At 41.2% G+C, this 25,244-nt stretch overlaps 1 long non-coding RNA gene across 2 annotated transcripts; it reads left to right on the top strand.

The window, feature by feature from the left end:
- Nucleotides 1-1,249: 1,249 nt before the first annotated feature.
- Nucleotides 1,250-23,270, top strand: LOC144586362 (uncharacterized). Of its 2 annotated transcripts, none has more exons than XR_013541146.1 (3): nucleotides 1,250-1,480; nucleotides 4,601-4,701; nucleotides 22,336-23,270. It is a non-coding gene; the product is annotated as an uncharacterized LOC144586362 (long non-coding RNA). The 2 variants fall into 2 exon arrangements; XR_013541147.1 differs by lacking the exon at nucleotides 22,336-23,270 and adding an exon at nucleotides 13,493-13,547.
- Nucleotides 23,271-25,244: the final 1,974 nt, after the last annotated feature.

Below are 25,244 nucleotides of genomic sequence, written 5' to 3'. Positions count from 1 at the left end.
TGGACTTAAGAAAAGCAAACTCTGGGCTTATAGGACCTTATCTTTTCTTAGAGTAGTCAATATTTAAATGTAGATATATTAATGTTTTAGAGGGCTTGAAACTTTTTGGTCCCTGAGGTGATGGGTGAAATTATGCCTTCCTGCATCCCTCTTCCAAGGACAAACTGTGTCAAGATTGGCAGATAAATGTTATTTTTAATACCAAAACACAGTCTTCTGACTCAACGAAGGAGGACAAACAACTTTAGTGAACGCATGGCGAATGGGGGAGAGGTAGACCGATTGGTGCAGCCCAAAATATCTGGAGAGCACCATGTTGCCTCCTCTTGATATTGGTATGGGCAAGATAAGGTCAGCCAAACTCCTAATGAATTGGACTTGAATCGAAACATTATCTGACTGAGGCTTTCACATTAATATGAATGAAGCCAAAACACTATCTCCCACAGTTTGCAGGTACACACCTGGTCATCAAACTATAAATGCAGCTTATTCTAGCCAGCTGACCAGCCACCGTAATCATCTGTATTCCTATGTTCTTGGCCACTTAATTAAATTTTTAAAAAACCAAAATCAGAGAGCTTGCAACACCGCCCACAAGGGGAGGAGCAGGTCTGGATTGTTTCTGGGGAGCTGGGAGAGGATTTTCATTTCTTATGTCCCTAAAAGGTCTCTAACAAACTGTTGCTTTGTTTATAGCTTCCTGCCCGTGAATAAAGATGATTACTGTCTTCCTTGTATTGCTATCTTCTTTGCCAAACTCTAACTACATTTTGAAAAGAGTGGTTTGATCTCAGAGAAGATTACAATGTGATACGATCCCATACATCAGTGGTCCCCAACCTTGGGCCTCCAGATGTTCTTGGACTGCAGCTCCCAGAAGCCTTCACCACCACCTCTGCTGGCCAGGATTTATGGGAGCTGAAGTCCAAGAACATCTGGAGGCCCAAGGTTGGGGACCACTGCGGCATACATGACATCCAGAATTTGAAAAAGTTAGGGTTTTTTTTGGAAGCTAACTCCCGGAATCTCCCAACTGGAATGGCTATTGATCATTGGTGGCTGGGAGATTTTGGAGGTTGTCATGCAAAAAATAGAAAAAGGAAAAGAAAGAAAAGAAAAAGAAACTTTTTCAAGCTGTGCATAATTATTCTGAAAAAAAGATCAAGAAGTGAAATGTGCCAAGAATATAAAATAATAACAATAGCTCGCCTAATATAATTTATTATTTGAACTTGCAAGATTCCTTCAGGATCTTAGGCAGAAGTCTTTCATGTGACTAGCTGGGAACAGAAGACTAGCAAGGTGCAGCTCAGGCCAACCTCAGAGCCTTTACCATCTTCTGAGATCAGAACTCTGGTAAAAGCAGCTGTCAAATGGAGATGTTGATGAGGAGATCATGGCCCGACCCTTGGAACCCTACTCCTGGATTATCAGGACCCTGGGCCCAGGAACTGATGCCATCCTGCCAATGCCACTGGTAAAGTTAATCAGGATCTGGAAGAGGGTGTCAGAAGAGGGGGGGCAGAGGAGAGAGGCAGGAGGAGATGGAGTTGTAGGAAGAGAACCTGGGATAAAGTACTGGAAGCCTGAGATAAAAGAATATAAGAAAGGAAACTGGCCTGTCAGGAGAGAAGGAATGGAGTGAGCCTCTTGAGTGGATCCCGAATCTGATACCTCAAGAACTTGTGTAGGCAAATTATGTGAGCCCCAAACTGGAATCCAGGAGGATCAGGGGTCCATGTAATTGAGGGGGTGATACTGGAGTTGGAAGAGGAGCTTCCGGTTGGACCACTTCCAGACTAACCAATCTGCATCTTATACTGGTGCTGGTGCTGGCGATTATAACTTCAGTAGTTTCGGCAACTGGACCACTCCTTGAGAATGCTGGAGAGATCTCCATTGGGTTTAGGGTAAGCACACTTGGGCAGATGCTGGCAGACACCTTGATTCAAGTCAAGGGGGAGGAAGAAAAGTGGGGAACCAGGAGGACCCAGAGTGTGATAAACTGAACTATCCTGGGGCATTGGGGACACATGAGGGCAGAGACTGTGACATGGACATTTTTCCAGGAGAATGCCATAAACTGCCCTTGGACTTAACTGTAATGAGTCTGAGTGAAGGACTCATGGGAAGGGGAGTTGAAGTTAAGCTCCCCTTTTCGCTCTGCAGTTCCCGTCAATAAACCTGTCATTGACTCAACATGGAGTGAATTCATATTCACCCCAAGAGGCTTGAAGGGCATGCACACGTTCTAATGTCATCTGGTTTTTCTTGCTGCACTATCTTTACTCTGGCCTGCAAGTTCTCCATCTCAAGCTACCAACCTACTAAGTTTTCCATCACTGGGATCTCACAGCTCATATCATGTCTTGGAGAAAGACTAGAATATATGTTGCTATGTTTCATCAAATAACCTCTGACCCACTGCAACCCTAACAGCATCTTCAACATATATGAGATGTTCAAGGAGTGGTTTCCCATTACCACCCTCACTCTTGTGGTTTCTCATTGTCAAGCGGTGATTTGAACTCACTTCTCCTGAGTTGTTGTCCAACGCTTTATCCACTATACCACATTGGCTCTTACATATGTATCTGACTAACAGAATCATTGAACTAAAAGGGGGTGTACCAGTCATTTGGTTCAGCTAGTACCAGTGGCCAGTAGCCCTAACGCTTAAATATTACTGCTGTATCAGAAGAAGTATCACTTTGCATACCAGTTGCTGTGGAACAAGAATTAGACTGTATTATTTCGTTCATGTGCTACTTGTGGGCTTTCTAAAGGGATTTAGAGACAGATGCCAGTCATGATCTGATTTTTCTTTGTGTGTCAAAGGCTTTTTTTGGCTGATAGGTTGGTAGTAGAGAGATTTTGTGTATTTCTACAAAAGTACAAAATCTTAAACTTCTAAATTGCCATGTTACATAGACCACTAAAACACTGGATCATTACATGGGTTGCTCACATTTTTTGTGAGCAACCCATGTAATAATTCAATGTTTTTGTGGTCTGTGTAACAATGCAAAAGTCAGTCCTTTTGTCCTTGTTCTGCTTAGCTTTAGAAAAGGAAAAGATGTTAGAAACACTTTGCATAAATTGTGCAAACCACGATGGAAGAAGATAAAAGCACCTGGTGTCTCAGTTTCATGCTGGAGGAGAGATCATTCCTTGTCATCTAGACCTTTGGTCTAGATGGGCAGGATAGAATTCTAATAAATAAATAAAATAAATAAATATTGTCAGGCTCTCCCACCACACTGAAACAGTCTGTCTTGATCATATGCAAATAAGCAAGACATTGGTGAGATTTCTTCACATTCATCCATCTAGTTGGCCATTTTGTTTTTTCCACAGAGAGCTACAGTTAATGCACAAGAGGCACTAGCTGAAGTGTTGGGAACCCTGTCTGAAAAATTCAGACTGTATACTGCTTTATTTATTTGATAATAATTGTTTAGTCTCTTTTTTTACTTTTAACCTGGACAGGTGAGTTCTTAAAACTTTTCAATAAGCCTCTTTTGTAGACTTAGAAGCTAACGCAATAAAGGGGGGGATACAGATCCACCCCCTTAATTTAGCTGAATAGTGGTTAGTTATGTTGAACCAAAATTGAAGAAGGTATGCATTGTCTCCGACGCATTTTTGGTATCACCTGGCAGGACAAAGTTCCAAACAGAGTAGTCCTAGAATGAGCTGGAATTTTTAGCATGTCTACATTACTGAAACAGCGACATCTACGTTGGCTTGGGCATGTTGTGAGAATAGCTGATGGTCGGATTCCAAAAGATCTCCTGTATGGAGAATTAGTGCAGGGAAATCGCCCCAGAGGGAGACCACAGCTACTAAACAAGGACATCTGCAAGCGGGATCTGAAGGCCTTCGGAATGGACCTCAACAGATGGGAAACCCTGACATCTGAGCACTCAGTCTGGAGGCAGGCAGTATGTCACGGCCTCTCCCAGTTTGAAGAGACCCTTGTCCAGCAGGCTGAGGCAAAGAGGCAGTCCCGAAAACAGCAAAATCAGGGGGCTGGACAGGGAACAGATTGTACTTGTCTTCAGTGTGGAAGGGATTGTCACTCTTGAATTGGCCTTCTCAGCCACACTAGACACTGTTCCAAGTCCTCCATACAGAGAACGTTACCATAGTTTCTCGAGATTGAAGGATGCCTAGTCTATGATAAACAGAGAGTGTATGCAACCAAGCTTTGTATTTTGCAATGATTCCTTTATCACCACGAATCTTTCTAAACAGAAAATATTTAATAACATGGACAAATAAAAATTCTTATATCAAGGTACTGAGGCTTCCGTGGAACCCTTTGTCTGGCAGAGGCCATTTGAGGCTACCGGACAGGGTGAAGTTTTTCCTTTACAAAAATTACAGCCGTTGGTAATTAAAGACACCCCCTCTCTACTGTGCAGCCCATGATGGCCCCTCCACGTTAAAGGGGATTCCATCAGAGCCTGGAGACCTTCAGGGTGAATCAGATTTTTTTTTTACTTGCAGTGGCTGCATGACTAGATTTCAGCCACAATCTCATCATTTTGGTTTAATAAGATATTTTTTCTTTTCCTTTATGAAACTTCGAAAGAAGAACTGATGAGAAATTAAAACAAATCCAACCAACTCAGAGAATACCGCTGAGAGAATGGTCAATAAAAAGATATTACAAATGCTGGTCATAAACAAACAGTGAGTATTCAGTAAGCATGGAATATAGTTCAATTTAAGGAAAAATAATATTAAAATGGATGGGTGAGTCAAAGAACTTATTTAGTGCAAAAGAGGGAGAAAGAAAGAGAAGCACAAATATGAGAAAATTATTCTGTTGAATGAGTAGGATGTTTCCTGGTTTATTTCCTCGACATTTCTCACTGAGCAATTGTTGTTGTGTATCATCACAATGGGACCAACCTATAGCAATCCTGCTAGGGCTATTAAGGTAAGTGAGATGTTTAAAGTATTGTTTTATCAGTTCCACACCCTCAGTGAGCTTCCACAGCTAAACGGGGATTTGAACCCAGGCTTCCTACATCCTAGTCTGTCACTCCATCCACTACATCACACTAGGTACCCCAGTAGAAATAGGCATGTGGAAATTTCTCCATTTTGATTTCATTGCATTTTTCCCTATCTATTTACATCTGTTACAGTAATTTGGTTTCCATTTACCTTTTTATATGCCTGCATTCATGCACTCCTCCTAATGTACACATTTTAATGTGTTTTCTTCTTTGGCTAAAACCAGTTTATGAGTGTATTTTTCAACTGTACATATTTTTATCTATTTGCATTTAGAAAATTTTTTTGCATGGTTTCATATGTATCAATATGCAAGTGTAAATGTGCAGATTTCTATGTGAAAAGGGGCATTTTGTGTCATAAGGAGTTCTAGGAGGTTCAGAATGTATGCTTCCTGTGAGAATCTCAAAGTCAGTGAAATTTTTTCCCATTGCTGTAAGAAGCTATTTTCAAATTGCTCCAGGAAAGGAGAGCAGCTCATAGAACTGAACAAAGACATAAAGATTTTAATGTGGCAGGAACTGAGTACAGTGGTGCCTTGCTTAACGACAATAATCCATTCCAGGAAAATCGCCGTTAAGCGAAAACATCGTAAAGCGAAATTAAAAACCCCATTGAAACGCATTGAAACCCATTCAATGCGTTCCAATGGGGTAAAAACTCCCTGTCCAGTGAAGATCCTCCATACAATGGCCATTTTCACTGCCTGTATAGCAAGGAATCCATGCCTAAGCACAGTGGGGAGTCATTTTAAGCACCCGGTGGCCATTTTGAAAACCCGACGATCTGCTGTTTTTGATTGTCATAAAGCAAAAATCGGTTCCGAAGCAGGGAACCGATCATCGCTAAGCGAAATTCCCCCATTTAGACCATCGTTTTGCAATCGCAATTGCGATCGCAAAAAGATTGTCATAAAGCACATTCGTCATAATGTGGGGCAATCGTTAAGCGAGGCACCATTGTACCAGGAGAATCCTATTCGGGTGTTCAGTGAAAGCGTTTGCCTCAACGTGTGAGCAAAGAGGACAAATTAGCTTCACCCACTTCCTCTTCAGTCTCTACCAGAATTTAAAAATGTTTCTTGGACTACATCTCTCAGAGTCCTGCAGTCACTTCAGCCTATTCTGGGATTCTGGGAGGTTGAAATCCAAAACTATAATGCTCTGGTTTTTACATCTGGAATATTTCCACATATTTGGGACCCTAATGTTTCAGGTTTCTGATTGCACAGAGAGCCACCATGGATGGAGACGGGAGATGTTGCTAGGATGGAGAGCACCTGTTCTCTCTGCTCACAGCTGAAGGTCAACAACACCATCATCATCATTAATACTCAACTCACTGAGCTATCCAGCCAGCAAATGTTTTGTAAAACAACCGAATAGAATTTGTGTCAACCTCCTCCACTGTTTCTACCTTAAAACAACTAAGTAAGGATTGAGTATGCTCAGAGGGGATGGAACAGTGACCAATAAGAATTTTTTTAAGTTGTAAACTGTGGTGTAGGGCAGAGCTGTAACTACAGAGTGATGACAGGGGCCTTGCCCAGGTACCAAAATTTAGAGGAATAAAAACTGAAATGGAATAGGGTGGCGTAAATTCTAAATACAGTAAAGGCCCTCCATACCAGAGCATTTTGTTGCAGGTTCTTCTTGTATTTATATGAAAAGGTTCTTGCTTTCCTCAGGATTTTAATGTTCAACATTCCCAGCTGTGAGGTCAACAGTACCCAACCAGCAGCAAAGAAGGGAGATGACAGGGCAAATTTGCCCTTTTTTGACTTTCATAAGTTATCTTGTTACCTATAAATAACAAAGTTCAACTGACCCATATTTCCAATTCCATATGTACAGAGGTTGGGGGGTGGGGAACTGTGAAAGAACGTCAAATATGTGCTGTTAATATGCACTGGGTTTTAAAAGATTCTGGGGTTTAAAGGGATTAAGGCTCGAGAGGTTTTTTTTTTTTTTTAATTGTTAGCTGAACTTTGTCCCTTATTTTCCAGTGCCAAGACTGTGTCTGTAAGATTTAGGCCTACTGTCTGGGTTCAGATAATACACACTATTTTGTGGCATGGATTTTTGGTTTCTATGTGGTCCCTGCCTGGCCCCCATTTGGAACAGTGCCATAAACTAACGTGATGGATTTGGAAAGCATGGTTTAAACAGTTCCTTGTATATGAAGAACAGTGGGTGGTCTTGTCATCTTGCTTGCCCTGATTATTTCTTCATTACATGTAGAGATGAGATTTTTGAATATTTTGGACTATAAATCCCATAATTCTCAATTCTGAGAAGTTTATCTGGCAGACATCTTACAAACACTTAAATGTGGCTCACCTGGGACAAAAGCCCCAGCTGGAAGTCTTAGCACCTGAGCTAGGCCTAGCTCCATCTAGCTTTCTGTTCTGAAGGAACGCTCCCTGTTGGTACAGGGGCAGAAACAGGAAGCTTGGGAGGGCCTAGGCCTAGTTCAGCCTCAAAGCCTTTGTCCCAGTTGATCTATATCTATATATGTTGTCTGTCTGTTAGGTGGAACTTCCAGACTGGAAAGTTATGGGATTTGTAATCCAAAAACCCCAAAAATCCTATCCCAAATCTTCCTCCAAGGGGTGCAGGACTGGCTGTCCCCATTACTCTGTTTATCTTGAGAATCCTGGGAGATAATTGAGGTAGTAACTGAAACAAGGGCCCCCAATGACATCTTGCTGACTGTATATTTGAACTTTGTTCTCTCTGATCTTAGTCAATTCAGTTAAATCTTTATTGCACAGTCACAGATCCAATAATTGGTCTTAGTCCAATACTTTAGCAGAGAAAGGATGGTGAGCCCACATATGTTTTTGGTCCCTTGTTTTGCATCACAAATGACCAGATTTTCTGTGAGGCATTGCCAATCACTTTGTAAGTGGGTATGAATTGGTTGGGAATGTGTGGGAATGAGAGTAGACAAAAATAATCTGTGCATGATTTCAGGGCCAACATTTGAGACCTTGTGTGAGTGAATCCTTGTGACATAACAAGGGAGGGCCCTTCCAATATTGTAGAGTTTGATTCTTGGGATGTCACAGAAGCAAAGCTGGTAAGAGTTGGGAGGTAAGCAATACACATAGGAACACTTTCATGCTGATCTAGTCAGGAATGGCTCAGGCATTCAAGTCATCTCGCATATTGAAACCATACTTTCTAGGCATGAGACTTTAAGAATTCTAGGATTTAGAATAATAGAATCACAGAATCATAGAATAATTGAGTTGGAAGGCGCTTATAAGACCATCGAGTCCAATCCCCTGGTCAATGCAGGAATCCAGATCAAAGTAGATCTGACAAATTGTTGTCCTATATTCTCTTGAATGCTTGCAGATTTAAGCGCTCACCACCTCCTGGGGTAATTGTTTCCACTGTCATACTGCTCTGACAGTTAAGGTTTTTTTTCCTGATATTCAGCCTAAAATCTGGCTTCCTGTAACTGAAGCACATTCTTACATATCCTGCACTCTGGGATGATAGAGAACAGATCCTGCTCCTCCTCTTTATGACATCTTTCAAGTATTTCAGGAATCCCCCAGGCGGATGTCAAGGGCTGGAGAAGAGAAACCAGGAAGCAAAAATGATGTCTTTCTACTGCTGTTGTTTGCTTCACTTCATGTGCTTCAGCTGGAAAAGAAGAAGGGAACACCCCCTCAGTCACACTGCTTCCTGTGAATTGCCATAATGCTCCATGGGAACAGTAATCTTGCTTATCATTATTCTCTATAGGTGGAGCCTCTCACTGAATTATTCACTCATGTACCATTGGCTTCCTTATGTAAAGACTCATTTTTGGGGTATTTTGCTACACCTATATTCTCACTTTGAGGATCACCACCTCAATTTCCCATTAGTGGTTACTGAAACCCGTAGTCCATTTGCAAAGCATTTGGCATTATATAGACAGGATTAGAGATGGGCACAAACCTCAGTTTGGAAGATCATGCCAGTTTGTGTCCACGGCACCACTGGTGCTGTGCATCCCTTTCCCCCCACTTCCCCAGCTGGATTCCCCATTCACCAGCTGGTGTGTGCTCCTTTCCTCCTCTTCAGCAGTTCAACCAGTCTCCAGCAGGATCACAGGCTTCCCTGCCCCCTTGGCTGATCACCCACCACTCAGACAAAGAGGCAGGACAATCAACCTCATATTCCTGTTGAGGACTGATCTAACACCTGAAGGGGAGTAGGAGATGAGAGTGCTCCAACAGGTGATTGGGTCATTGGTTAGGGGAAGGGAATATGCTCCACCACATCAATGAACCTCCAAACCAAGGTTTGTGCCCATCTCTAGACAAGATGTTATAGAGAAGGGATGGAAGAGAAGATGCCTTCTGGATCCATGCACCAGATTCTTGCATGCACCTGTATAACACCTTGAAGTTCTATGGGGCTATTTGCTTTCCTTTGATGAACTTTTCAAACACAGTTTCACAAAATTGTGAAATTCTTATTCACAGTTATACAGTATAAGAGGGAACACGAGCAGTTAAAACAACAACAAAATGCAACAGTTTGTGCATCTAAGTCCTAGGTGAAGCACCAATACAGAAGTGGCTTGTAGAACTGCAAAGTTTAAGTTGCCTTTTGAATTCAAATTCAGATAAAACTTGAAGACATCTTCCTCAACTTGGTTGAGTGTCCATCGCATAGAAGAATCAGTTCTACCAGTGGAATCTTCAAAACTCTAAACCAAGTTGGCAAGGGCCTTTGTAGTTTAAATGGCACCAGCAGCTTTGACCTCTTCAGTTCTCCCTCTCTTTCTTACTCCCACCCCTTTGGGCTGAACGGATCCTTTATAGGCTACACCAGTATTTTCCATCCAAGCATAAACAAGATAGATATGGAAGACATTTCAGAGAAGGAGGGGGCTAAAAATGAAAACTCAATTGTAAATATGTGCATACTCTAGACTAGGTGATTCTGGGCTGTATTTGAAGAGAGGTAAACATCCCTTCCCCATATTCATCTACTGCTGGATTCCTGTGATGGTTGTTAGAATGGAATGTCTCAACATTTGTGTTTGAAACATGTTTTTCTTTTAAAAAAACATGGCAAGACATCCTGTTCTATGAGCTATTTGCTGCATGAGCGTACTTAATTCTTGCACTCCCTGTCTGATCTAATCATTTTGCCATCCTGCAATTTTATTATGTACAAGGTAATATTAAGTTACTTTACTATTGGTTTTAATTGCTAGTCATCCTGAGAGGTTTAAGTAAATTAAAAAGGTATATAAGTCTTCCAACAAACAAACAAACAAGCAAGCAAATCTTACTTTAGGAAAAATAGGTTATGAACAGACTCTCCTCCTACAGAAAACTAATATGAGGAGCAAAATTGTGTACTGTACACAACCATGCTTACTTCACTTGGTTTCTCTTTTGTTCCACACTCAGTATTTTCCTTTTTCTTCTTTCACTATTTCATCATACAGGTAGAATTATTAAAATGCATTTCCAGCATTTCCCCATTTCTCCATTTCAGAGGTGGGGAGTTCCTGCTGAGATGAATGGGGCTTCTGCTCGTATAAGTACTGGTTATACTTTCATATACATGCTCAGTATCTATCCAGATGTTCTCACAATGGAGAGCAGCACAAATGGATGGGCGCAACAGGATTTTGGGCACAGTTTTAACTAGGCAACTGAATCTGAGAGCAGATAATACTTAGGCAATAGAAAAGAAAGGTGATTCCAGGTAAACAGGACATTTAGTTGTATAGATAAAGGTAAAGGTTCCCCTTGATATTTAGTCCAGTCGTGTCCAACTCTAGGGGGTGGTGCTCATTCCCGTTTCCAAGCCATAGAGCCAGCGTTTGTCCAAAGACAGTTCCTGTGGTCACGTGGCCAGTGTGACTAGACACGGGACGCCATTACCTTCCTACTGTGGTGGTACCTATTTATCTACTTGCATTTTCATGCTTTCGAACTGCTAGGTTGGCAGGATCTGGGGCAAGCGATGGGAGCTCACTCCATCGCATAGATTTGATCTTACGACTGCTTGTCTTTCGACTTTGCAGCACAGAGGCTTCTGCGGTTTAACTCGCAGCACCACCACGTCCCTTTGCATATGTATAGCACAACTCAATTCAGAGTCAGTTGGTTTTGTTAGATGCAGTAAAATTTGAAAAAATATTATTTTTTACAACTTCAATTTCCAGCATCTTTCAAGCCAGCAGCTATGTTCACTGGGGAATCTGAAAAACGTAGTCCAAAAAACATTAACATTTCCAAGGGCTTAGTAGAAACCGTATATACCGATTTCATTTATGTTGCACACTTTGAGAAAATAAATACATTTTAAATGGTGTGGAAAATGTTGCTTGCGAACGAGCTTACAATGCTATGTTTTGAAAGGGATGGAGGACTGGAAATCATTTAGAGATTTAAGAAGTCGGCACTGATGCAATATTAGATTCCTTTTGCAACAGCTGGTTTTTAAAAGTTTGCAATGCCATGTGATAAAAGTAAATGAAGCCCTGTATGTTTCCTGGATGGAGATTCCAGACACAAAGAAATGATTGTTTTGTAGAATACTTATTCAAGTTTGCCACCTGGGGGCATTGGTTGGAACTACAGATGCCCTAAAAAAATTTTAAAAATCTGATATGCAAGTCAAACTGGACATTAGAGAAAATGCTTATTAATCCCCCCCCCAGTGCAACATAATTTCCTCAAAGGTGCAAGGCTGAGCAATCAGATCTGGAACTGAAACTTGTGTTTTCTCTTCCATTGACCAACCACAGAACAAAGCTAGCTAGAGTTCAGCTAAAGCACATGCTATGATGAAAGAACATCTTTCAGTGCTTAAAGAAACTTCACCTATAATAAAGCGCAAGCTGTAGCACCCAGTTTGATCATGAGAAGGACAAGATGGTGTCCCTTCCCTGGTTAACATACAGAAATTCACTCAACTGTCAACTGAGTCTTACTTTGCTGCTAGTGTCCACCACCACACCTGAGGCAGGAGATTATGCATAGGATAGCTAGGGTGCCATATTCTATTCTGTCCTCCAAGTGAGGAAAACAGAGAGTTCATGAGGCCAGGACAATGCCATTCCTGGCCCCCATCTGTTAACTGAGTCTTTGGCTTCATTCTGCCCAGCAGTAGGACTGGCCCTGTATGAAATACTCACACGTTGCAGAAGTTGTATGGGCGTAATATCACAGATACTCAAGGAGAGGTACAACATCAAGCACACTTACATGAATCATCTTGAGCAAGATAAAGCGTGCAGGGCCCTCAAACAGAGATTGTCCTACCGGAAGTGGAGAAAGGTAGAGCAGCATTTTGCACTAAGATTGATGTGCCTACAAGGGGCAGGAAAGTGATCGATAGGACTATCTGAGTGCTGTTCCTTTTGTCTATCTGATTGGGCTCCACTTTGTGTAGTGGATCAATGTTCTTAGCCGGTGACTTCACTTCCTTTTTTCTCAATCTTCTTCTAGCTTTCCCCCAAATTTATTGTTGGCCTAATGGAAGAAAAGTTTCCCTAAGTCTTAGATCCTAAGAAGTCTATTTATTTTACCACTACCTCCACCTGGTATCATTCTAGAGTGCAGCCACGGTGGTGGCAGGAGAGCAGCCCCCCAAACAAAACAAAACAAAACAAAACAAAACAAAACAAAACAGAGGAGAGAAATTGATATAGAGAGACATTCGGGAAATAAAACTACAAAGTGGACTTCTATTTCTTGAAGCGGAGGAGCAAATAAAACCTCAGAATATTCTCAGAAACAAATGACTTTTGAGAAATTTTGCATGAGTATGTGTTGAGCCTTGGAGAAGCTGCACAGTCCCAGAAGAAGGGAATAGAAAACCACTTCAAGTATTCTCTACTTGGAAAACCTTGGAAAAAAGTCAGAATTCCTGTAAGTTGACAGCATGTTGTTGTTGTTGTTGTAACATTCTGGGCTGTGTTTATCACACAGACCTTTCTTTGTAAACTGTGCAGGTTGTCCACCTAAAAGTTTATTCCCTGATGAAACAGCTTCCATCTTTCTTCCTTTAGAAACTGGTTATATTTTTGAGCTCACTGTAACACTGCAAGGAAGCTGAGCGTGCTTCAGTTACTTATTTTTCTATCTGTTACGCATCTTACAATTACTGTGCTGCTTCCCTGTCACCCTGCATTTCCTGCTATGGAACAAACTTGTGGAATCACTTGCTTTATGATGGCTTCCTATGAGTGTTTACTAGTGCGTAGGAAGGTCGGTGGCTGGCAGTAGCTACCAAAGCAGGGACTTTCAAGTCTAAATGAAAGATCCAACACACAAAAGACTTCTTAAATACAAATGAATCATGTTTTCAAAAGACAGGTCCATGAACTTTACTTTTTAAAAAATATTCCCTCTTTCACATACACTTCTAGTATCCTTCCACCTTTTGTCTGTCAAACCGCCTGAGAAATATTTCATCCAATACCATTGCAGGGGCAGTCCAGGAGGAAGAACTGGGAATTTAGAATCTCTTTAAAAGAAGACGAAGAAGCCTGGAGCCTGGTAAGGAGTGCTCTTTGCTTCAGTTGTTTGTTTGTTGTGGGGTTATTGTAGTGTGAGCTTCTGGTGTACCACATCTTTGATGGCTGCCTGCCTGCCTCCCTGCTGGGCTTCCATCTTGGAACGTCAGTTCTTCTTAGAGGGAGACATTCTTATTTGAGGACAATATAATTCTGATGCTTATTCTCAATTAAAAATGTAGTGATTCTGCAAACCCATTAGGTGGCAGTATAATCACAGTGAAAATTCCCAAGGTACATTATGTTGGGGAAGGAAACTGCATAAATTGCCATGTGGGAGGGTATATGCATAATACCTGGGTCTCTGTTTGAGGAGAGGGGTGTGATATATAATCAACAGCTACCTAAGCTGAAGTTCAAAAATGTACCCTGTCCTTTTTCTAGCTTACCTTTAAGAAATAAGTGTGCCATAAACATCTGCCATGAATTTTGGGGACTTTAATTTCTCTGCATTACAGACATGCCTGAGGAAGTAGACTTTGATACACAAAAGCTAACAGATTGTATGATTTGTTTAATAGCCTAATAAATATATCACCTACTCCTTGATTGTATTGTGTAAGGACCACCATGATATATTCGGTTTTTATGTGAATGTACCATACAGTAGTTTTTATTATGTACCTACTCTTTTGGGGATTCTCCCCCCATCTTTTGGATTATTTTTGCTACTTATTCAGTACTCACTAGTTTAGAGCTGGGAACCTGCATGTTTGGTTTTGCCTCAAAACCTATGCTGAAGATTTGCAAACATTTTTCAGTGTTCTGACACACAAGTCGCAGATTTTAGCCCCGTGCCCATGATGTGTGGACCTAAAACACTTCCCAACCAGGACTGCTTGTGTCACTCAAAATCTGTGCCAAAAGTGTAATAGGGTTTTGTGTGTATGTGTTTTGAATATTCTCTATAATAGCATACGCAACTGCCTAAATATGTTTCAGTGCCCTTAATTCATATAATAATCACATGGTTTTCCAGCCAGAGATTCGGAATCTATTTCAGCATCCGTAGTTAACAGAACTCTTCCAAAGTAAGGATACAATGCTGGAGTAATACACATGAATTCAAAAGAAAATTGGTCAGCTGGGTATGAAGTTGAATGTTATGAATCATACAATTTCCTAACCTGGCATTCTAATAATGCTTTATACTACAACTCCCATTGTCCCCAGCTTTATATTCTTAAACACCGGAGCCTAAAACTGAAAGTACCCCAGCTAGAATAGATGCACTGAATCTGTGGTGAATGGGGATCAATACTTAACAGAAATCCCACTGATAAAATAAATCTACTCTAGGCCCTAGAAATGACTGGGTTGGGAGAGGCTAAACAAGCCTCTGTGGACCACCTTGACCGAGACATCATGATAGGCTGAAACAGGAAGATGATTTTCCTGAGAGGATAATGTTCTTCTCGATTACTGGAGAAAAGGCCCTAATCCACACACAGATATATGTGGCAGCTTCAAGATAAATGTAACTGGCTATAGTGGTGTTGTTTCCCCTCTTAATCCTTAAAAAAAAAAGGAATAAAGACATGCATAGAATTGAGCTAAGTCTTATATACCTTAAAGCTGTTGCAGTGGGACTTATTTTTGAATAAACAAATTTCTTTAGTTTGAGCCTCCGAAGATTATTCAGGATGTCATATATGCAATGTCAGATGCCAGTGTTTGTATTGCTCTTCTGAAGCTGTAAGATCATGGCATTTTATATTAAATTGCTGGCAACTGGGCACCTGAATGCAGACCAGCTTCTCTTGTCCTCTCATCCTTTGAGTACAAGACACCAAGCAGCAGGTTTATATTAGAAGCCTTCCGTGTGCCAGAGAGGGAGGGAAAGGGGAGAGAATCCTGGCTGCTTCGCATGCAGTCAGCAGTAAATGTAATCACATGATCTGGGTGGATGGAGGACAGGAAAGCGGATTCTTTTGTAGCTTGGATTTTAATCCAAGTCAGAGAAGAATTGAGGGAGAAATCATTGTGAATATCTGATTACAGTGTCAATCCCAAGTTTTGCCAGAATCCCTACCGGGTCTTTTTTAATATAACTCTTTGGATATGCTGAACATATAGTAAGAGCATCACAACATCGGAAGATTCAGCTTAATGAGATCATGGATCTGCACCAAAGTCTTCCCCTTCCCAAATTTTTGCTTTGTTTACTTTTTTCTTATGCTGAGCATAAGATTATTAGAACAACAAAAGATTGGATCTGATAGGACTTTTGCCCTACATTGTTGTCTAACTTTCCCAAATCTCCGGCATAGTTTCCAGAAACAACAGATTGCTTTGTTGTGGACTGTATTGTTTCACACTGCAGACACAGTTTACACATACAGTAATTCAGTGGTTCTTAACCTTGGTTACTCAGGTGTTTTTGAACTGCAACTCCCAGAAACCCCAGCCAGCACAACTGGTGTTGAAGGCTTCTGGGATTTGCAGTCCAAAAACACCTGAGTAAACCAAGGTTAAGAACCACTGCAGTAATTGAATGTCCCTACAGAAGATTCACCAGAAATTTCAGTGCCAAGGAGAGAAGGATTATCAGATTGCTCTCTTTGAAAATGTTAAATTCTGTGTGGAAAATTTTTTATGTCATTCCACTTCTTCAGCAGAGCATGAGTTCTGCAATTCCACACTAGTATTCTGAGCAGGTGTAAAGTTTGCCCAGAAACATGTTTACCATCTCATGAGAACAAGAGATTGATCTACTGAGATGCATATATTGAATTTAGTGTTTTAAATCACAGCTTTGGCAAATATTGCATCATCACACCCTCAGTTGGCATTTCCCTATCACATAAATGACAATTGACTTCGTCATTCAGAATGCTGGTTTATGCAGGATTATTTTAATTCTCATTGGACTTTGCCTACATTTATGGAGTTCTTAGACCCATAAACATTGTCATATGTTTTTTTCCGGCCAAGATAAAGCTGAAATAAAAATACTATCAGGTAGTCCAGTCTGATGATTTATTTATCTTTCTTTACACTTCTGCTTCTCAACCTTGAAACGAGATGTAACAATGACGTATGATCTTTCAGACACTCCTTCCTCTTTCTGAATATAGTGAAGCAGCAAAACAATTATTTATTTACTATGGCCTTGATCCTAATGCCACCCAGAGTAGACTTCAGTCTAGATGGGTGTGGTATAAATTTAATAATAAATAAAAATAAATAAAGTTGTCCAGTGGAGTTTCCTGATATTATTGCAGGCAAAGCGCCAGTACAACATGGCTAAAAACATTCTGTAAAACTTTATCCCCTTCTCTAACCTAAGAGGAGACCTCATAAATAAGTAGCCGTCTTGCCCATCATCATATCTTTTATACTAGCTGATCAGAGATCACTGGGAAGCCCACAGGCAGGGCATGAAGACAACAGTCTTACCAAATCCCATGTCTAGCATTTAGTGATATAGATACAGAGATTCTTTAGTTAGCATGGTTAAGAGCGTTATAGCTGTTCAGTATTAATTTTGTCCTACTCTTAAACAAAAAGGCATCTAAGATGCTTTGGAACAGCTTTCTCCAACATGACAGTCCCTATCATCTCCATTCATTATGTGGGTAATGTAGTCCAAAACACATAAAAAGCACTGTATTGGGTATGTAATTTTCCACTAGCCAGCAGTAGTGAACTCCAAATGTGGACCGTACCTTGTGTGCATTTGCTATATCTGTCCAGATCCTCCAACTTATCTGTTTTACTGAGTTACCTGGATGGCTCTCATTGAAGGGAAGCCTCAGTTCTTGTGAGGTTCAAATTGTTTTGAACCTTTTCTTGGCTTCCTGTTGGCTTCCATTCACTCAACCACTACAGATTTGTCACATTATATACATTTTAATTTCAAACTGCACTTTTCCCTACCTGGTGAAGCTTATTGTAATCTCCTGTGCATAAATTTTTAAATAAATGGAACAGTCTACATTATTCTCACTTTAGCTTCAGTGGTTATGAGTTTATATTTAGAGTTTCACCATTGCTTCAAACTCTTCCAGACCTTGGACAGTAATCTTTTTATGTGGGCTTCAGCATTAAAATCTTTATGTCTCTTTGTTTTTCTCAAACAAAAACGCTCCTGTTAATTTTTACAGGGAGGATTGAAAAATTAGTTCCTTTGCTTTTACATTTCCTTTAATGTCTCTGACTATCACAAGTGGTACTGGCTCAGAAATAACAGATACCCTCCGAACACACACACATATAAAGAAAAATGAACAATTTTCCTATCATTTCCATTACTTGGGCTGATTCTATGCAATACTTTTATTTACTGCTTCCAGATTTCAAGAATATTTTGGAATTATGTATGTATCTCTGGAATATTCATACTATAGGATAAGAAAAGTGAATATATATATTTTCTTTTAAAAATATTAGTGCCTTGTCAATGGATCCTTTCTTAAAATATTTTGCTAGTTAGTTGTCCAAAGATTCCACAATGAGAAGCAATGGAAGAAATAGTTTGGTGCATCTCTTTTGCAATAAGCACTTATCAATGCTTGAGGAAGGTGCTAAATACACCCTTGATAAGTTGTACATGAGTGTGTCTGCACGTTTACATGCATCACTTCTAGCTGAGGGGTGTTTCAGGGAAGAACAGAGTACTATTATTCAGGCCAAAGGATGAATCTTCAGCGAGACTTATCCTTTGGCTAGAAGGTAATGTAATAGAAAATTTCCTGCTAGAATAGTTGATTTAGTGACATTAATACAGGGGTGGGCAGCCCTGAGGCCTCAGGTAGCCAACCTGAAAGCCTTTAGAAGTGGCAGTTTACCTTTTACTGTACATAGTTCATAGCCCCCTAAAATTTAGCACCCGCGCTCATTTCTCAAAACTGGAAATAAATGTTCTAGCCACTTCTGGTTAGTTGATAGGTTGTTCTTTCTCCTTCATCAAAATTGGTCTCACAGCCTTGCCAACGTTGTACATTAATGTATATAACAGTAGAACAACTGTTTACACCTGAAAGAGTTGTCGTTAAGTCAGAATCAGTTTCAATGGTGTGTCATAACTATTATTACTTAGAACAGTACACAGCATCCCAAATATGGTTGCACCACACATTTGAATAAAGGCATAATAACAATTGCAGTTTATTGTTATTCTTGTGAAAGATACAAGACACAGGCTTTGACTGGTGTTATATAAAAATACAAGTTTTAACCAAAAACCCAAAGAGTAGTTAATTATTAATGTATTATGTACAGTATATGTCTATTCTCATATTTTAGGAGAGCACATTTCACATTACAGAAGAAACTAGAAGGTTTGAAAATGCCCTTTCCCCTTCTCACATTGTATTACAGATTGTAAGTGCCTTGGGACAGGGAACTAGGAAAAGCTGGATGGCTTTCTTTATTTTACTCAGGAGGAGTTAGTCTCGCTGAAATTAATCTGATCTAAGCTTCATATTTGTTGAGAAACAAATCCACTGAATTCAAAAGGATTTGCGTCAAGGGAAGTTGGGGTGGGTTATAAAATTGAAGCACAATCTTAAGTAAGAGTAAAAAGTATTGTGGCCTTAAAATTTGATTAGAATGCTTCCTTCTATCTCTAGTTAGCCAGGCAAGTTCGACACAATTTCTGAGGCACAGGACTGGGACACGCTTAGCGGCAAGGGGACAATCCACATAGCATGACCTTATAAACGAAGTGTCTTGAAGAGTTAAAAGCCTGAGTTTATCCTAAGAGTTGTTTATCTCAGCATTTCTGGAAGTTTGAAATGTATAGACAAAGAAAATATGAGGGCAGTCTTCCAAGGAAAGCACTCTAATGGGTGGGAGGTACCAAACTCTTAAGGGGTAACAAGATTTCCTGCTCTTCCACCACCTCTGCCCTTTAATGGAAGGTGTTTTCAGTTGAACAAATGGTGCCTGCAAGCATAATAGAAGATACAATAATTTAATCCTTGGCCTTTTTCTTCTTAGAAAGAAAATCTAATCCTGTGCTGTTAAAATTGCATTAAGTTTCTGGCATGAACTAGCAAAAGTTACGAAAGGTTATGACTTTGGCTTATTCTTCCTGTCACCTCAAGCACCCTAAGATAGTCCTCTATAGAGTTGTTGTTGTTGTTGTTAGATAAAAACATTGCCTGGTATTATATAACAAATACAAGCTTTAACAAAAAAACAAAGTTACTTGTTAAATACTGTATCAGCGCGGTATGTATGCTGTTCCTAGTACTGTATTGCCACTTTTTGTAGCTCTGATGGTGTTATTTCCGAGATCTGCAACTGCTTATAATACTGTGTGAAATTTCTTGATATTGTTCCCAAAGCCCTAATGACTAAGGGAACCACTGAAGTGTGCTTCATCCACAAAAGAGATGATTCAATTGCCAGATCTTTGTGTTGTTGTGGTGGTGGTGGTGATAGTGGTTGCTGCAGATCTCTGAAGTAACACAATCAGAGCTGAAAATAGGAACAACATACAGGTACCTCAAAGTGTTTCTCCAACCTTGCAGTCCCCTTCTGAACATATGCTTTGAAATGTCCACCCAGTGAAGAGTGCTGAATGACTCAAATGCTATTTACTGCCTTTTTCAATTAGTATGGTGGCCTAGTAAATGTATTATCCAACACTTCTTCTTGATCTTACACATGGAACACACAGCTAAGTTTATTATCTTTAACAGCAGCACAGATAGTCCTGCCACTGGCCTAAGTGAGCACCTGGGTGCCATGATCAGCAAATTTGCCACTTTGGTGCTCACCTAAATGTTTCCCATCATTTTTGACCCACTGGATCCAAAGTTGACAAGTTACCCCATATAAGCTCAGCCTGGATCCAATAACTCTGACATCTTGTTAGGTAGTGTATTATGCCCCGCCCCCACTGCTGTCAAAAGAGGAAGAAGTGCGATATTTAAAGATTAGATAGGCCAAGTGGAACAAACCTGTACCCATTTCTGTTGCCCTCCTCTTCAGTGCTATTTTGAATTGCTTTAATTATTATGATGAGAGTGCATCAGTGGTGTAGAACTGAAGTTTATTAAGGTCAAATGAGGGCAAGGATATTGCACCCAAATGATTATTTGGCACTGGTGCTTATTCATTCTGTTAAATATCATTATCCAAAACAAAACATTTGGCTCAAAGGTTTTTTTTTTGCACTCAAACAGTATTCCCCCCCCCCCAATAAATATATATTTTTTGTTTGCTTGCTCAAGGATAGGCGGTGTATCCAGTGTTGTGATGTTCCCTTTAAAAACATAAGTAAATTTGTTAGAGGCCCTATTTTGGAATATTGCTTGTAAATTGTCTTTATAACAGAAGTTGCAAATAAAAAAGGAGATTAAAGACAATGGAGAAAAGACATCATTACTAAAAGATGTAAAGTTGGATTTTCCAGTGCAAAAAAACCCTATAAAAGAAGAAAGTGTGGAGTGTGAAATTATGAGGGAAAAGATAAATAAGACAATATTTAATACGTGCACTTTGCCAACATAATAACAAAGCTTAGCATTTATAGCTAATATAACAGCACTTTCTGTTCCAAAGATAATATTGAATTTATTTGAAAGAATGAGCATCTGCTTTCTCTGGCGATTTTTCCAATCTCCAAAAAAATGCTTCATTTTCCACAATAGGAGGGCCTCATACACTCCAAGTGAAAAGAGATCGACAAAATGGAAAAACAGTTAACTTAGTACGGCACATTTATTTATGATTTATGGGCTGAAATCCTGTTGTGTAGCTCTGCATGCACAATGATGAAGATGTGACCAGCAGTGGCAAATTATAACCAATTGAAGGGTTTGGGGGTGCACATGACTTGCACTGTGCTTGGGACATGTGACCACAAAAATCACTTTTAGTCAGCAGTGATTTGCCATTAACCAGTGATGATTCCCTGCTGCTGCTGACATCATCATTGTACATGAGGAGCTATGCAACAGGATCTCAGCCATTAATTTTCCTCATTATTTATAGCCTGCCTCTCATAATAGATACCACATCTAGCAGCTCATACACAATGCCCAGGCCATAGGTATTAGAAAGCTGCTGGTCCTGCCTTTTATGTCAGGCCTGTGGGGCGGGGGGAAGTCCATAAACACAACAGAGCTTGGCTACTAGTATTTGTCCCCAGATTTGTTCAGATCCACCACTCCCAATGGATTCTGCTCTCAGAAACAATCCCTGGATTCATTTGGAGTTTTGCTCACTAACCTGAGAGCTGCTGTCCACACCTGTCCTGGATGACTTGATTTCAAGAATGGGGAAAGCTTCACACCATCACTCTGCAAAACTAGTCCTTAAGGAATTCTGCCTCTGCCGTACGTTGTGCAGGAATGGGATGTTACTCAGCAGGTGTTGGGTTTAGACTAGGTTTAAAGGTGTGTTGCAAAATGTGCGTTGAACACAGGAGAACAATCAGAATTTTAAAAATATGAATGACAAATTTGCAAAAGATAACAGTTTAGGAAGGCTATTTTTATCGAGAGAGAAAAGAAGAGAAAAGGAAAATAAAACAAAAATCTAGCGTATACAAAGTCCAATAATTCTTGCCCCCCCCCAGGCAACCAAGACATTAACAACAATAACAACAAAAACAACCTTGCAATGAATGGCCTGTGGGGTATTCTCTGAACCCAGTGAAAATTCTAGTGTACTGAGAGTCGGCACAACACTTTAACAGTAAGGTAATAAGTGTGCTTAAAGTTAGAAATGTTTAAAGGGAAAGAGTTCATGTAAACTTCTTATGTGCTGTAACCCCAATGAGAGTTCCTTTTCCATTGGCAGACATCTCAAACAAAGCCAATTTACTGACAACTGGATCAAGTCATTTCTTCATCCCTGGACACTGAAAACCTGCATAGGATACTTGCTTGCTTACTTATTTGTTGTCTGAGGGTGGAAACTGAACTCTTAGGCACTCAGTTCTGGGGGTTTTTTGTTTTTGTTTTTTTGTGCCTCTTTTTGGCCTTTTTTTCCTTGCCCTTCTGATGAAAAAGATACTATAAGGAGCTCATTAAGAAAAAAAAAACCCTATGTGCATGAAGCACATACCAGTATTTTGAGCTCAGACAGGGAACCCACAATGCCTAGCTCACTCCCTCACACATACATGGAGAAATATTATGTTCCCAATTCCTGTGACATCACAAGGCCCCACGCCATGTCTTCCCAAAGACCCACCCCAGGCATTGGGCCAAAGATATAATGAGGGGATGGGGAAGAGAATCCCACGACACCCCCTGACAAACAAGACAACACTTCAAAACCATTACAGAAAAATTCTTTTATTGGTTTTGGAAATGAGACTAAACGGGTATCCTCAGTGGAGACAAGGGCCTTGTTCAGCTCCAGCAGGACGCCTGCCTTCTGGTTCCTCGCGTCCCCCTGGGGAAGAGGAAGCTTCAGGCCCTGCAAGAGAAAGAGAGAGAAAAAACCAAGTAAGGGGCCAGCTCGTCCACTGCCATCAACCAGCTTCAACCCAGGCGTATCCACTGACCAATGTTCTGGCAACTTCATCCCGAAGTTCCGCCTGCCAACATCCACTGGCTTCCACCAGGAATATCCGACCGTTCATTTCTTCCGCTCTGCTTCTGAAGCCAGCCTCCGCCAGCTCCCAAATGCTTGGGTCACACACATGCCCGGGCGACATCCCCATGGAACGCCAGCCAGCCCATTCACACACACATTCACACACACACACCAGCTGCACCCCGACACACACATACCTTCTCTCCACCAACCATTCAAACACACGCCAGGGCTTCCATCCACCGACATCCATCAAACTTCCGCCAGTTGGTTTTAGGAGGCTAAGGTCCCCTGGCTTCATCCGCCAACCTCTGCCGGTCTCCGACTTGCGGCCTCAGCCACCTTCCGCAGGGAGATTCCACCAGCTTCTGTCTGCCAGCGTCCACCGACTTCCTCCTGGTCCATCGCCGACATCAGCCAGGTTCAAGCCATGCATCTCTGCCAGCCTCGAGCTGTTAACTCGCAAGCCCACTTGGCCGGTTCAGCTGCTTTCGCGAAAGAACTGGCCTTGGGCAGAAGGGCCGGGTCCCCTGCAGCCACTGCTGCTCTCTCTGCCGGACTGCCCTCTGGCCACTGGCCTCCCTTCTGGTCTCCTGCCCTGCCCAGCAAGCCCCTTTTATCTGCCAGCAGAGAAGTGGGGCTCTCTGAGGTCACAAAGACCCAGGAAAATGGGGTTGGGTTCCCAAGGCAGCAGCAGCAGCAGCACCCCCGGGACTGGCTGAGTCCCGAAGATGATGTCAATAGTCCCTCTGATCATGTCATTCACCCACAAAGGCTTGCATTTTGAATGATTTTTTAAAGTAGTTTTTTATTAGTGGCCTCTTAATGTATCCCCTGTCAACTAAGTGTCTGGACAATAAATTAATACCAGTGGCTGTGCTTTGCATTCCTGTATTTTCATTATAGCTGATGTTGCAGGCAGGTGGCCCAACTCTCTTGTTCCTGGGGCCCGATATTTTAGTTAAATTCACATTGACCCATTTGCTGGAAGAACTTGCTTTGTAGGTAGACATCTGCAAACCTAAACATGTCTCCTCGGAGTCCAACTGAGCTGAATGGAACACACTGCTGGCTAAGCAGGCACAGGACTGCCTCCCCCCACCACCTCCAGAGTGTGCTTCTGGATCAGGCCTTTAGTACCACTGCAAACAACAGTCATGGAAAGGTGTATTCTCAGTATAGCAGTTACGGATGGTACTCTAGAAAGAGGTTCTTGTGAATGATAACACCACATGCAAATCTTGGCACAGGTCAGGCTTTTGCTCATCAAAGCAAGAATACAGGAAGCTTCTCTGTGTCTCTAGTAAGTCGGCAGCAAATTCAGTGCCTTAGGCCCCAATGAAAACAAAAGAACACAGCTATGGCACTCTCTCAAACTGAGAGAAATCAAGGCTTGCATTCATAGACACCTGAACCAGTAGGCACTCAGAGGCAGCCACTGCCCTCAAGCAGCAGATTTTGCAGTACCCGTGTATTTTTGCCATCTATCCATGGCATGGATCCACATGAATTTTAACCTACGCTCATCTCCAAATCATTGTTCATCTCCATTTCCTTGGTTGTGGCACTGGTGTGAGAAGTTGGACTGGAAGCTTCTTTGAAGTGGCATATATTTTCTCCCCACTTGTACTCTGCAAGGCGCTGTCCATGGAGTGCTCATGGTGTTGATGATGAAGCTGAGGCTTGCCAGGTCTCAGAGAATCAGCTGCTGTGCCAGGAAATGGCTGGGCTCCCCTGAATCTCCAGGCCAGGCAAACCAAAGTGAGGAGCGGTGGTGGAAGGGAAGGAGCGAGCCTCATTTATTATTACGGGGTGGCCATAGTGTTTGGGTGCCCAACTCCATCCCTCTCCAAATGGCACCAGGGCTCACTGGCTTCCTGTGTCTGTCCAACATGATACATAATATACTTGCTTAGGAGCTCAGACAGGGAACCCACAATTTATTTATTTATTTATTTATTTATTTATTTATTTATTTATTTATTTATTTATTTATTTATTTATTTTATATCCCGCCTATCTAGTCGGTTGACCACTCTAGGCGGCTCACAACAAAGGGGACAGCAATAATAAAAACCATTTTACAAAGAGAGAACTTTCAACAATTGGATAAAACACAAGGGGAGAAAAGGAAAGAGGAGTCAGGAATTAACTGGGGGGGGGGG

Source organism: Pogona vitticeps, chromosome 2, assembly GCF_051106095.1.
Source record: "Pogona vitticeps strain Pit_001003342236 chromosome 2, PviZW2.1, whole genome shotgun sequence".
NCBI classification, from domain to species: domain Eukaryota; kingdom Metazoa; phylum Chordata; class Lepidosauria; order Squamata; family Agamidae; genus Pogona; species Pogona vitticeps.
The sequence above is the reverse complement of the archived record's forward strand: the minus strand, read 5'-3'. Positions and strand labels throughout refer to the sequence as shown.